The sequence below is a fragment of the Equus przewalskii genome, chromosome 22, assembly GCF_037783145.1.
Source record: "Equus przewalskii isolate Varuska chromosome 22, EquPr2, whole genome shotgun sequence".
NCBI classification, from domain to species: Eukaryota; Metazoa; Chordata; class Mammalia; order Perissodactyla; family Equidae; genus Equus; species Equus przewalskii.
This window is the reverse complement of record NC_091852.1, coordinates 20,928,202-20,943,838: the sequence shown is the minus strand read 5'-3', so window position 1 is coordinate 20,943,838 and position 15,637 is coordinate 20,928,202. Positions and strand designations below refer to the sequence as shown.

At 42.2% G+C, this 15,637-nt stretch overlaps 1 protein-coding gene across 4 annotated transcripts in view; it reads right to left on the bottom strand.

Annotated features, from left to right (window-relative positions):
* Nucleotides 1–15,637, bottom strand: part of KANK1 (KN motif and ankyrin repeat domains 1) — a 199,323-nt gene that overhangs the window by 173,597 nt on the left and 10,089 nt on the right. The window contains exon 1 of one of the 4 annotated variants that reach the window (XM_070590468.1): nucleotides 15,413–15,474. The exons of the other annotated variants lie outside the window; for them this stretch is intronic. The gene's annotated coding sequence lies outside the window, so the exon portion shown is untranslated. Of the gene's footprint in view, nucleotides 1–15,412; nucleotides 15,475–15,637 lie in introns of those variants that run through there. 4 annotated transcript variants of the gene reach the window in all.

Sequence of the window (15,637 nt, the reverse complement as noted above, 5' to 3'; positions counted from 1 at the left end):
CCAAGTCAAAAGATGAACAATAAACTGGGAACCACTCCAGTTCCTATCACAGATAAGGGACTGATTTCCTTTATATATAAAGTGACACAACTTGACAACAGTCCAACAGCAAAGGACAGAACAGTTCGTAGAAAGGTAAATACAAATGGCGCTTAAAGACTCATGGAAAGATGCTCAATCTCCTAAGAGAAATGCAGACAGATTAAAACCACGAGACACCACTTTTCACTTATCAGATTGGCAAAGATTAAGAAGTTTCATAACAAACCACATTGGCAAGGAGGTAGAGAAACGGGCATTTCCGCACCTTGCTGGTGAGAGTTATATATTAGCACAGCTTCTACAGAAGGCATTTGGGGCAAAATCTATTACAAGTACAAATGCACATGTCCTTTCACCTGGTAATTCCATATTTATGATTTTATCACATGCGAGCAAAATAACGTATGTACAAAGTTATCCCTTGCAGCACTGTTCTAGATGGCAAAATCAATAGGAAACTAATTCAATAAAATATGGAGTATCTGTAAAAAGAAATACTATGCTGCTATGTTTAAAACTATAAAAATATAGGGAGAAGTATACCTATATAGAAGAATCTCAAGACATGTATGTAAAGTATGTTATTATTTGGGATTTCAAAAAAGGGAGAATATGATAATACACACAGACTTTTTTATATGTGCACAGAGCACGTGTGGAAGCAGGAACACTCACTGCCTATGAGGAGAGAATATGGTGGCTAGCGGAAGTAATCGAGAGGCTTCTTGTTAAATCCTTTTACATCTTTTAAATTCGAGCCCACGTATTATCCATTTGAAGATTATTTTTTTAATTCAACAAAACAGCTGTAAGTAAAGCTGAAGAAGGTCACCAGACAATGGAATAAAAAGACAAAGACCTAGAAAGTAAAACAGAAAACGGTAATAAAATCAGACGATTGCTCCAGAAGGGCCAACATTTAAAAATAGGAATTCAACCAAGGGAAAAGAGGAAGAAAGCTACCAATGATAATTCAAGAAATTTTCCAATAACTGAAAACGACAAGTTTCTAGATTGGGAAGGCCACTCTGTGCCCAGAAAAAAATCAATAAAAAGAAATCAATCAGGGGCCAGCCCCATGGCTGAGTGGTTGAGTACTCTCGCTCTGCTTCGGTGGCACAGGGTTTCGCCAGCTCAGATCCTGGGTGAGGACCTAGCACTGCTCATCAAGCCATGCTGAGGTGGTGTCCCACATGCCATAACTAGAAGGACTCAAGACTAAAATATACAACTATGTACTGGGGGGGCTTCGGGGAGAAGAAGGCAAAATAAAGAAAATAATAATTAAAAAAAAGAAAAAGAAATCAATCAGAATACTTGGGACAAAGAAAAGATCCTAAAAGATTTTAAAGAGAAGAAAGGGGAAAAAACTCCAGCTTTCACAAAAAACTAGAATTTTACAGAGCAATCTTTGCAAAGTTGTGAAGGAAAAAAATTTTCAACCCAGAATTGTATACTTAGCTAAACGACTCAGGGTGGGGGAGCAATTAGACATGCCAAATCTCAAAAAATGTGTATCCCACTTAACCCTTCTCAGAAGCTGCTGGCCAATGCCCTCTACCAAGATAAGAGACCAAGAGAGACCATAAACACAGAAGACACCATGAGATCCAGGAAAGAGAAATGAAGAGAATCTCTGAGATGATGGGGATGCTGCATAAGAGATGCCTTCAGGAGGAAAAGACCAAATAGATAGTTACCTTGAGGTTTTCAAACACAAAGAGAGGAAGGTTAGGGTTCAATTTGGGGGTGAATCAGTGAGAGGTACATAACGCTAACAAAACAACTATTAACTCTGGGTGAGAACAAGCTGTATGAGGAAGGAAATGTCATTGAAATTACACATCTCAGCTGTGAATTATTTTCCTAGTCATAATAATATAAACATTATATATTAAACAAAAAACTGTATTTATCTTAGGAGGATTTGAGCAAACAGTGTTGGAAGAAATTATGAGTTATAGTCTCACCTTCCATAGGATGAAGACGATAAATAATATATAAATTCGGATTTTTTTAAAAATCAAGAAATGACAGTATAAGCCTATTTTCTCAAAATACTGCCATTTCACAGGTCTGCATCAAACATCAGCATTTTCTTATGGTTCAACAACATTAGAAGACAGATAAGAGATTTGTAAGTAGTTACCTCTAAGGGGAAAGAATCGGGTGGGTAAGGTGAGGCAGAGAGCTACTGTTTTTATTTACAGGTGTTGTAGAACAACTTGACTTTCTAAAGGATACAAACGCACATAAAACATGGTCAAAATTTTTCATGGAGCCAGTATTCAAGGTTTTTCGCACATGAGAATCAAGGATGGGCTAATTTGCACTGCCACAATAATCAAAGCTGTATTTCAGGTAGCATGTAAGGACAGTCTACAGTTTTTAGGTCTACTAGGGCTGAGACTGACCACCAACTCCCACCTGCAGGTTGGGGACACAGGCATCACCTTGCTGACTCATTCATTGGGAGAAATCCTCAGACATAACGCTAGGATGGTCACATTCCTTTGAGAGTTGAGGATTTTTCATACTTTTTTTTTCTTTAAAGATTGGCACCTGAACTAACAGCTGTTGCCAATCTCCTTTTTATTTTTTCTTCTTCTCCCCAAATCTCCCCAAGTACATAGTTGTATCAGCCACAGAGTGAGTGTTTTTTTTTAGGAAGATTAGCCCTGAGCTAACTACTGGCAATCCTCTTTTTTTTGCTGAGGAAGACTGGCCCTGAGCTAACATCCATGCCCATCTTCCTCTACTTTATAGGTGGGACGCCTGCCACAGCATGGCTTTTGCCAGGCAGTACCATGTCCACACCCGGGATCCAAACTGGTGAACACTGGGCTGCCGAGAAGCAGAATGTGTGAACTTAACCGCTGCGCCACCGGACCGGCCCATTAACTTTTTAATTTTTGTAATTTTAAAGTGACCATGATCACAGAATAAAATCAGCATTCCCAGGACTTTCATGTCTTCTAATGCCTCGTTCTTGTGAGAGGGAGAGTTAGGGATACGTGCGTGGGTTTGTATGCAGAACTTAATTAAAAGCAATATGAGAGGAAACTGAAGTAATTTGCAAGAACCAATGGCTTTAGGTAATCAGATTTTAAAAACAAACTGAAAGTACTTGATCCTTTGGGTGACAAATTCAATTGGTTAAAAAACGAGCTGTGCGGTTTCTAAGGAGTCAGTGTGAAATCTGCAATTCCAGTTCTAACGGATGAGGGGCGGCCACGGGAGCAGGGAAACTGGCACCACCCTTCGTTGCTTAGTCTCCTAGATCACAGCGCTAATGTCACCACTTGCCTGCTTAAATAAAAGAACAACACAGGGGCCGGCCCAGTGGCACAGCGGTTAAGTGCGAACGTTCCGCTTCCGCAGCCCAGGGTTCCCCGGTTCGGATCCTGGGTACAGATGTGGCACCACCTGGCAAGCCATGCTGTGGCAGGTGTCCCACATATAACGTAGAGGAAGATGGGCACGGATGTTATGTCAGGGCCAGCCTTCCTCAGGAAAAAGAGAAGGATTGGCAGCAGATGTTAGCTCAGGGCTAATCTTCCGCAAAAAAAAAAAAAAAAGTACAACACATATCTGAGTCATTAACTCGAATTCGGCCAATGCAGAAATATGAAACTCTATAGATTTTGGTAAGCATCTATGTGACAGAACTTGCTAAGGCTGCCAAAATCCAAAAGAGATTTCTCCAAAAATTTCAAGTAAAATTGAAGTTCCAGGAAGATGTTTACGCCTACGGCTTTGGATAACCCCTGAAACGCCTCCATTTGAAAAGCACACACTAAGACATTGGTTCGTATGTGTGCAGACTGAACCCCTACCACTCATGCAATCCTTTAAGTGTTAGCTGACAATTCCTTCATTGAACCGTGGCAAGAAAGTCTTCAAAAGATACTGTCAGAAGTTAGGGTCCTTGGGTTTAAGAGGCAAGAGTTTGGGATTGACTAGTCAAAGAAGTAGACAATAGTAGTTTACAAGTATGTGAATACTCGTATAAGTGTATTTCAATCAAAGAAAAGCCTATGGAGAGACAGCATATCCAGAAGCGCGGCTTTAGACCACTGATCAGACCAGAAGTGGCACAGAACCTGACATGAGGGTGCTGACTTGGCTGGAGCTCAAAAGAAAACCAGCTCTAAGCTCAGACAAACTGCTTTAATAAACGCCGCTTTCTCTTTTGTAGAGCAGATTTAAATTCTTATATACCATTCAGTCCCAAAGGTTACTCGAAGGATCTAACAATAAAAGGCACAGTTGTTGTCAAAAAGTAAACAAAACAACTACAGAATGACTTTTAATCAAGGGAAGGCTGGGGAGAGGGGAAAGGAAGGGAAGAGCGGTATGATTTTACCCACATATTGGAGCAAAGAATCACTCACACCTGAACATCCAACTTAGTTCCAGGCATCCAAGTAGCCAAAACAGAGAAGGAAATAGGATGAGTTATACAACTTTCCTAACTGGAAAAAAAAAGTCCCCGTTCCTCAGGGAAATAAATGTTTTCCTAACAGTGAACTGAAACTCACACTTCCTCATAGGACGGATTCTGAAGAGCGAAGTAAATCCTCATCAACAGTTTCTTCAACGGCAAATATCTATTAAGTGCCTTCCAGGTTCCCAGGCTCTGTTTTAGGAAGTTGGTCTATATCAACCAACAAACCAGATAAAGATCCCCACCCAGGGGAAGCCCATATTCTACTGGGGTAGACAGACAATAAACAATAAACATAGGTAAATTACATCATATGTTACTATGCTATAGGAAAAATGGAAGAGCTGGGTAAGGGGGATCAGGAGTGGCAGAAGGTAGATTATAATTACGAGTAGATAGTCAAGGTTTTGAGATGGTGACCGCTGAGCAAGGACTCAGCATGAGCAAGCATGGAGCTGAGAGCGCACTTCAGCCAGTGCAAAGGCCCTGAGGGGAAGCAGACAGGCATGTTTAAGGAAGAGCAAGGAGGTCAATGCTGCCAAGCAATGGAGGGGGATGAGTACAGGAGAGGAAGTTAGAGAGTAACAAGGGACCAACCAGGTCAAGAGTGCCATGGGGTTCATTATGAAAATCTTTCCTCTTATGGAAACAGGAAGCCAACAGGCGGTTGGAGCAGAGAAGTGCCACAATCTGACTTGTTTTTAAAGGATCACTGTTGAGGAGGCACTGCAAGGGCAGAGGCAAGGAGACCAGTCATGAGGATATTGCAGTAATCCAGGTGACAGAGGATGGTGGCAGTGGAAATGGAGACAAGGAGGCAGATTCTGAATATATTTCTAAGGTAGAATCAACAGGATTTGCTAATGGATTGGAGGTGCAGTGTGAGAGAAAGGACAGTGAAGATGACCCCACAGTTTTTGGGGTTTGCATCCATCAAGATACGGAAAGCTATGGGAAGAACAAGTTTTGGGGGACACCAGGAGTTCTGTTTTAGCCATGCTGAGATTGAGGTGGCTATCAGACATCTAAGTGGACATAGGAGGAAGTAGCCTGACATGTAAGCATGGAGTTGGGGAAAGAGTTCAGAGCTGGAGGAATAAACATAAGAATAACTGGAATTGGATAGTACCTAAGGCTATAAGACTGGATGAGGTCACCAAGAGAGTGAGTGTCTACAGAGAAGAAGAGGACTGAGCCCTGGGGCCCTCCCCAAATCAAGGAGATGAAGAACCAGCACAGGAAATTGAGAAGGAGTGACGAGTGAGCAAGGAGGAGAACAAGCAGGTGCAGAAAAATTTTAATACGATCATGCTTCAGATTATCCGTCAATAACAGCAACAGGGATAGCACCATGTCAAAGTTCAGGGACGGCGCCTCTTGGGGAGGCTAACGGCACAACAGTCCAGGCATTTAGCTTTTGGCCAATTCTGGCTTGATGACCAGCACCAAGGGAGGGTGGTGAAGGGAAAGCCAGGGCAGGGCAGAGGCTGGAGGTGAGGAGAGCACGGGCAGGCACACACTGCCAGCCCAAGGAGCACAGCAGGGTTTCGAGAGAGCTGGGTTAGATGTCAAAGCAGCTCGCTGGGAAACACCAACTCCAAACCCAAAAGTTAGTCGCAGTGCCCTCCTGATCTGTCTCTGCACCAGCACCCATTCTAGTGCTTGCCTTCCACCAGTCGAATCCCACTCTTGGTCCTGGGCCTGGAGAGCAGACCCCACGGTACACCAGGAGCCCCTTCCTCATTAGCAAAACGGCCCAAAAGAGTCTCTTGCCCTGAGTCTGAGTACAAAGGACGAGACCCCAGTAATCCCGGGAGCATACACATCTGCTTCTGAGAACAATAAAGGTGACAGAGAGCACAGAAGGGAGAGCTCTTGCTCTCTCTCTCTCTCTCTGTGTGCCACATATAAGCAGGAACCTCTCAAAATCTGTAAATGCACCAAGGAGCATAATACATGCATTTAGATCCAACCTTGTTCCAAAAAGGGCTTCAAGCAACTTTTCAAACTAGACTGAACTATATTTATCTTTTTTTGAAAAAAGCTTTTATTTTTCCTTTTTCTCCCCAAATCCCTCAGTACATAGTTACATATTTTAGTTGTGGGTCCTTCTAGTTGTGGCATGTGGGACACCACCTCAGCATGGCCAGATGAGCAGGGCCATGTCCGCGCCCAGGATCCGAACCAGCGAAACCCTGGGCCACTGAAGTGGAGCATGCGAACTTAACCACTCGACCACAGGGCCGGCCCCCTGAACTATATTTCTCTTAATTTTAAAAACGGAAAAAAGAAATTAAATCCAGAAGAAGGGAAAATACAATGGAATAGTAAATGAGGCCTAATTAGTTAGCAGAAATGACTATCCTTAAGTTCTCGACAGGTGTGTACCAGGAGGTTGTTTAACAGGCCAAAACAATAAGGAATTCACAGTCTGTTACAAAATTCACATTTTTCAATAAATCAAATATATTCCCAAGGAACACCCCAGCATTTCCTGCTATGGAGGCCTATGGCAACTTTTCTAATGGTTCCTCAAAAAAGGGCTGCTGAGCGACACCAAAGGGATCGCAGTGAGTGAGTTTCCTGTGGCTGTTTCTTTACGCTATTTCCTATCCCTCAATAATGGAAGCTGAGGACATGATACATGCTAATTCAACAACAGAAGTTAAAGGGAAAGGAGAAGGCAGCATTCCAAGTAGCCAACACTTTGATGGAACTGGTGTGTAAAAGGCTTTAGAAATTCATGAACGAACACTATTTCTCCACAAAAAGTTTTCATTAGGACTTTGGGCAGGTCAGGTGCTCAGGAAGAATGCACAGCGCAACAGTCTATGGGACCCATCAAGGGTTGGTTCACTTTAAAAGTCAACCAGCTACAGCCAATAATGCTGTATTGTATATTCGGAAGTTGCTAAGAGAGTAGATCTTAGAAGTTCTCATCACAAGAAAAAAAATTTGTAACTATATGTGGTGATGGATATTAACTAGACATTGTGGTGATCATTTCGCAATATATATAAATATCGAATCGTTATGTTGTACACCTGAGACTAATATAATGTGCTATGTCAATTATATCTCAATTTTTTGAAAAAAATCAACCAAGCAGAAGTAATTTCACCATTCTCGTAAAAATTACAGAACTTATACAAGACTCTTGCCTAAATGGATGACCCCAACTTCAAACAAAAGGGTATGAGGTGAACCTGCGGGAATGGCCAAGATTCCCCTATACACACACACACACACACACACACACATACACACATTCTCAAACACACACACACACACGAGTTCTGAAACTCCCCAACACGTAGATGGCTAATAATCAATCACGGCACTAAAGTTCTATAGCTCACAGTAAGCACAATTATAATTTGCCATCTTTCTTCAAAGGATTCTGATTTGGTACTTTTTCAATGATAAGACAGAAACTCCCCAGTAAGGATATTAGCAACAGCTCAGCAATTTCACTTTTGAAAGAAAAATCCCAGGGCAGATTTACTAGGCCCTAATAAATTTTAGTTTCACCAAAAGGCTCCATCTCTACTCTTCTCTTTACAGCACTACAGTAACTGGCTGCCAAAACCACATTAATTCAGGCAGTTAAACAAAAGTGACCAATAAGATAGCAGCAATACATGGAAAATCAAGATATAAAAGTCAAGAGTGTAAGAAGAATAATTTCTGGATGAAATTACAGATCTAGACCCTTGAGAAACAATGAATGGAAAGTTACCAAATTGTGGGTACAGCTCTCCAGCTCATAAAAGATTAATCAGTCTACAAAAAATAGACCCTGTTTTCCATAGCTAGGCAGATTTCTGAAGCATAAACTTAAACCCCGAAATACAGGTTTAATCAATTCTAAAAACTGTTTCTGAATCAGCATACAGACCATTAAACCTCTTTGAATTAAATAGTTTTCCATTGTGGTAGATTATGTTGTTGTTTCAGTTATTTGCTGCCCTCTGCATAAGAGGATTATACCTCCCATTGCCATGTGACTTACAGTGTCTCCAGATGGAAGAATTAATTAGACTTCCCTACCTCATTGTTAGTAGGCTCAGCCATGTGACTTGCTGCAACCAACTGAAGGTAAGAAGAAGTGATACACAAGTAGAAACATGAAGTCATGAATGAATTGGTCACTTTCTTTCTTTCTTACCCTCTACCATGAGATTATGTCCCAGCTGGGGTGGCCCATTCAGCCTGGATCTAGAGGAAAGAAGACCCTTGGAGCAGAGCCATAGCTGCCCTGTAATGTGAACAAGAAACTTAAATACGCTTTTTTAAGCCACTGAGCATCATCTAGTCTAAGCTGAGAGATGATACCATCACTTCGTTTTTAAAATGTTTTAATGATCAATGGACTAATTAATACCTAGAGCAGCCTAATGAAGGTATATGGACATGTAGGTCTTACTGTCAGTGAATTTTTATGCTAACCATCTGCATAACAAATATAATAAACTGAAAATGATGTCTTATTCTTTTCTTTTTTTTTTTGAGGAAGATTAGCCCTGAGCTAACTACTGCCAATCCTCCTCTTTTTGCTGAGGAAGACTGGCCCTGAGCTAACCTCCATGCCCATCTTCCTCTACTTTATACGTGGGATGCCCACCACAGCATGGCTTTTGCCAAGCAGTGCCACGTCTGCACGGGGGATCCGAACCGGCGAACCCCGGGCCGCCGTGCGAACTTAACCGCTGCACCACCCAGGCCGGCCCCAGTCTTTTTCTAATTAAAGTTTTCACCCTATAAATATGTGCTTTAGGGGGAGTGGAAAAACTTGTTACTTAAGTCACTTGTTTGACCTTTAGAAGACCTTGTTGAGAACAATGGTAGGTTCAAAGAAGATAAGATTCAACAGCTCACCCATCCACAGGCATGTAATTAATCTCTAACTGATAGGGGGATAAAGTGAGAATCAAGGTTATAAACTTAACCGGCATACCAGTCTCCTAGCAAAATAAGGAGACGTAATTGTCTAGGATTTTATGGGATGTAGAAATCATTCTCAAAAAAGTCCAGGTTCATTTTAGCTTTTTATTCTTAGTCCCTGCCTAGAAATCTTACCAATATAAGATCTGAGGATGGAAATCATTTTTCAAATGATCCATTAAAACCAAACTTAAAGAAAATTACTAGATCTCTCAAATCTTCTCCTGGAAGCCAGAGAAAAACAATACTCAAAGTTAAGACTCCTCTCAGAGCTACTCTGATGAAAATATATATAAATTCATTTAAAAACTTCATTTCTGAAGGAAAAATACTCAACACCACCTCTTGCAAATTTGTGATGCGGTCTTGGCAAGCTGAAATCTAGAGAAACTCAGAACATTTACGAGGACTAAATGACTCAAGAGACTGGGAGAAAGAGAATGCTATACTCTGCCTTGAAAAGTCCTGAAGCTGGGGCCCTCAGTTCTATCAGTGTTAGCAAGCCTATAATGGATATCAGGACCGCTGTGTGCATTGTTAAGTTCAAATCAAGTTAGGAACAATATTTCCTACAATTGGATACAAAGTTATACCCAGATGCTGTGAATCTGCAGAGATTTGGGAAATTATTCCATAATCCCAAAACGATACAAGATAAACAGCTCCCTCGGCCAGGCTAGTTTGTGATGGATCTTGGTAAAACCAAAGCTCTGGGAGACTGCAAGAAATCAGGGTCAAGCTGCTGGGTCTCCCGTTTGGAAGTGAACGTGAGAGTCTAATTTGATTGTGAGGGAACAAAGAATTTCCTGGGGACTCTTTTTCCTGCTTCATTAGTAGATGGAAAAGATAGGAGGAAGCAGACACTCAGCAAGAGAACATGTGGTAGGATGGCAACCTTTTTCTTCCCACACACACGTCCCTTTTTAGAAAAAGCCAGCCATCCTTAGCCTTGGCTGCCCTGTCTCCAACATGATCCCCTGGCCACAGCTGACCGCACCACAGAACGAATCCTATTCCCAGGGGGAAAAAAGGAGGCATAGGCTAAGCTGATCAGCAGGAAGGGAGACAGTAAACTAGAAAGTATAAAAAAGGGGTTGGGTTTGCAATGGGAGGTCATGATAGCAAGGGCTGGGCTGCCATTTTCTACCATGCATGAGCTGAAGCAGAGAAAGGTGGTCTGCAGAGGAAAGCCAAAGAATGGTGCAAATGCTGGAGACAAGACACCGTGAGTGCCACAAAGAAATCATAACTTCAGGTCCCAACTCCCCAGTTTCCCGGAGCACTGGCTGGGCTACCATGCTCTTGGGTTTCACTGGGTTCCTTCCAACAAACTCCTTATTGTTTTGTTGTCAAATTCCTTATTGTTGGTGCTGGTTTGTTTAAGCCGGTTTAAATTAGTTTCTCTTTTTTGTGGCCAATAAGCCTTATTGGTTTAAATTTTGTTTTACTTATTTTTAAATGCTTGATCTTAGTAAACTTTTTAAAATTAAAGAATAACACAAAGTACATAAATCTTAAATATTTATCATGATAAATTCTTACAAATGAACATATCCATGTCATCAGCACCTAGATCAAAGATAGAGAACGCTATCAAGACCCCAGAAGTCTCTCTAGGCCTCTTCCCAGTCAATACATCCCTTATGCCACCCCCTGCCCTATTCTGACTTGTCACTCTCAATTACTTCTGCCTCTTTCTGAGCTTCATATAAATGAAATAGTACACTATGTACACTTGTTTCCAACCTCTTTTACTCCATATAGTGTCTGTGAGATTCATCGTGTGGTTCTGTGTAGCAGTAATCTGTTCTTTCTTATTGCTGTGTAGTATTTCATTGTATAACCACACCACAATTTACTTACCCATTCATGGGTATTTGCATTGTTTCTATTGTTCCACTATAAGCATTCTTCTAAATGCTTCCAGTGCACATATGCACTCATTCCTGTTGGGCATATTTGTCTGGGGTTACAAGTACTGAGTCACAGAATATGCATTTGTTCAGCTTTATAGATAAGTCCAAACAGCTTTCCAAAGTGGTTAAACCAACTCACACTTCCACCAGCAGTGTATGAGAGTCTGAGCTTTTCTATATCTCCACTAATATTTGGTTATTGGGTTGTTTTTTTTTAATTTTACCCATTTGGGTGGGTATGTATTGTTATTTTATAATAGTTTTAATTTGAATTTTCCTGATGACTGATGATGTTGAATGCCTTTTGCTGATTTTTAAAATTAGGTTTTCAGGGGCCGATCCCATGGCTGAATGGTTAAATTTGCGTGTGCTCTGCTTCGCCGGCCCAGGGTTTCTCTGGTCCAGATCCTGGGTGTGGACACGGCACCACTCATCAGGCCATGCTGAGGCAGCATCCCACATGCCACAACTAGAAGGACCCACAACTAAAAATACGCAACTATGTACCGGGGGGTCTTTGGGAGAAAAAGGAAAAATAAAATCTTCAAAAATAAATAAATAAATAAAATAAAATTAGGTTTTCTGTTTTTCTTACTGACTTGTAGCTGTCCTTTCCATATTCTGGACAAGTTACTTGTTGGACATATGTATGACAAATATCTTTTACTTTGTGACTTGTCTTTTCAGTCTTAATTTGTACTGCTGAATGAAAGTTCTTAATTTTAATGAACATGAGAACAGGCAAAATAGCATATGTTGCTGCGAGAAATAAGACCTAATCCTCTGGGTCTATATAGTCACCAATTTAAGGAAAGTTCACTAGTTAACTGAATGTGAACTAGTCTTTGCATAGGCCCTGGACTAAAAATACAATATTACTATCCTAACTTCCCCAAAGCTTCAGATACAAAGAATCACCAATTTAACAAGTAGTAGTATGCCCACAGTTTATCAAGCATATTTATGCATTATATCCTGGAAACATTGTTATAAATGGTGAATGGACTGCACCACCAGCAGTCCTGCAGAGTATTTCCCAGAAGAGAAGTTCAGAGCACCAATTTAGGGGACTAATGCATCTTATCTTTCCCCATCCCAGCGCCCCCACAGACAAGTACCCCAACCCCAACAACTTCCCAGCAATGACCAGGAATTCCATTATCCTAAACAACCAGTAAAAGTTTCCTTGGCATGGGGCAGCAGGAGGAACAATCAGATTTCAACAAAGCTCGGGTAAGGCTCACACATCTATTGTCTCATGGATCCTCTCAGCTCCTCTGTGCAGTATCTCTCCTTATCCCCATGTTACAGGCAGAGAAAAATTATTTTGCTCAAAACTGTGGAAGAGCTTGCAGAGAAGGGGCAAGGGAGATGGCACTTCATGGAGCTGGGGTTTCCTCCTGGACCCAGGCCCCTGAGCCTGCCTCTGCCCTTTTATGTGCTCCCAGGGTTCTTCTTTGATCCACTGTGCACCACCCCAGGATCACAGCCCTTTCTCTGCTCCACCGGCCATAAGCAAACAAGACACCTCTTTGGAGATTTTTTTCCCAGAGAGTTTTATAGTCAGGAAACACTATAGCCTGGGTATTCATTCCTCCATCTTCACTCCCTGTTCTCCTGTCCCTCTCCCCACACCAAGACACTTAAACACTGTGCATGATATTAAGATTTCTTTTTTTTTTTTTTTTGAGGAAGATTAGCCCTGAGCTAACTACTGCCAGTCCTCCTATTTTTGCTGAGGAAGTCTGGCCCCGAGCTAACATCCATGCCCATCTTCCTCTACTTTATATGTGGGACGCCTACCACAGCATGGCTTGCCAAGCGATGCCATGTCTGCACCCGGGATCTGAACCGGCAAACCCCGGGCCGCCAAGAAGCAGAACGTGGGAACTTAACTGCTGCGCCACTGGGCCGACCCCGATATTAAGGTTTCTTTTCAGACACACAGAGGCAAAGGAAACACATGCCTGGCAGGAAATGGTAGAGTTGAGCATCCGGAGCCCAAGCCCCTAACCTATATTGAATCAGATCTCTTCAGCCCGACCAGCCCAAAAATAAAGGTAAAAAAATGGGGAAGAAATGGGAAAGGAAAAGCTGCCCTGGGTCATTGAGGGTCAAGGAGAGAGAAGGAGATGCTCAGGATGAAGCATCGTTTCCATGGTTTCGGCGCCCCAACCCCACCTGGGACCCAGGCTTAAAAACACACATCAACACATGAGCCCCAGCTTTAAGTCAGGACTCAAACAAAGCAGGCAAACAGGGAGGCACAGTTATTTGGTGAAACTGGATGTGAGGCCAGAGGTTTGCCACACTTTTTCTTTGAAAGAGAAAGTTCCCAAGAAAATGATTCACAAAGTATATAAACTTCAAGGTCCTTAGGCAGTATTTCCTCCTCTTGCCAGTGAAGTTGACAGAGCGGGAAGAGTGACAGTTTGTTCCATGAACTAAAGCGGCTTTACTGAATCCTTCTGGGCTGGCTAAGAGTCCTCAAGTCTTCTGACTCATTCTTGACTTCAAGAGGGGACCGCTGGCACACCTTCCCCACGATGGGCGGAACTGAGCCCAGACACAGCAGCACTGTGTTTCTGAATGAGAGACACTTTGGTTCTCTAGGTGTGAAAAAGCCAGATGAGGACACAGTATTGCACCTAAGGAAAACAAAGGCCTTCCAATTAGGTTTTCCTGTCTCCCATGAACATCCAGATAGTAGGCTTTTGTTTCCTGAGGTTGGCTAAAATAAACCTAAGAAAACAAAGAGAAAGAAACAGTTCTTTTTCTCTATTAGCCCAAAACCTGATGACAACTCTCCTGACAAAACAGAGTCCACTGAATCTGGGGAGGATAACTTATAGCACCCTCATGACTCCAAGTTCACACGCAAAGGAAGAAGGGGCACGTGGACAGGAGTGGTGGAGAGCAACAACGAGACTCAGATGCATCCCTGGCAGGTGGGGATCAAGTCTCATTAGGACAGATCTCTTTATTATAACCACAACATTTAAACTTTAGCTGATGGAAGCATGGAATTCCTGATCACCTAAAGGACAGGTCACTACACAGTGGGCACCTAAACCACTATGATAATTGACGAATTGGTACCTTTATGCAGATCTGGCAGCCTCAGCATGGTCCTGAGATAATCATGCATTGTCAGTCAAAACTATTTTCGACTTCCTACAAAGCATAACCTAGTCATCCCCCTTCCACCTAGCTCTCCGGAAAAAGGCTCTGCCATTCCTCAAACCAGTGCCTCCCACCCACCTCACTGTCACTCCCAGCATTATGGACAATTCTCAGATCCCACTCCAGTTTCACAACTGTTCCTCTTTCCTCCTCCCCCGACTAAAAACTACTGGAACACAAGTAAGTTCACACGACTTCATAAGAGGACTAACCTTGAATTCCCTCAACTTAAAAAAAAAATTTTAAATAATATACAAAAACTTTCATAGCAGTAACCGATTTGAATTGCTTCTCCCAATTGTTACTGAAACCCTGCCAGGGCTAAGAAACTTTACGTTGTGATAAGTAAACTTGAATCGTTTCTCTCCCAACCTTCTCTCCTTGATAGGGCTTCAGCAAACTCTCCTCCCACGCCCGAATTCTAACTCCGAAAGGAGATCAAAGCGTGGTGTCCCTACAGGCAGAGAAATCTTATTCTGTCCTCAAGGTCAGAAGCCTGGGTTCTCCAAAGACCCTTTAGGTTACGCCACCAGAATTTAATCTTGCCACCAAGAGGCCAAACAGTACAGACAAACACCTTAAAGGCACTTAAGACCAACAGTGTCTACCCCTTGATCAGCAATACCCCTAATACTGTTTAAGGGAAGATGGAACACCTGCACTGAATAAGCGCAAAGCTAGGCTGCTTTCCGAAGGAGGTGCACAGTCCTCAAAAAGAAACAACTGAGAAGATAAAATAAGTGCCCTAAATAGAACCTGAACGATGAAATTTCAAAAGGCCAACAGGAAATAAATCAAAACAAACTCAAGCACACCAAATCATATGTTCAGTTTCATCAAAACTGCTCATTTCATCTTCCAGGAAAGGGCAGAAACTTACAGCACCGCCGCTGGAAGCTTCATAACATCCAACTGATCCGTGTTAACGCCCCTTTCCTTTTTTCCTTTAAAAGATAATACGGCAAGAACTCAAATTTTCTTCTACATTCTCATGTGGAAATTTAATTCCTGACCAACTGCAGAGCATGACTCAGACAAATTCCTCTATAAAAATGTCACAGTTGGGGCCGGCCCAGTGGCGCAGCAGTTAAGTTCCAATGTTCCG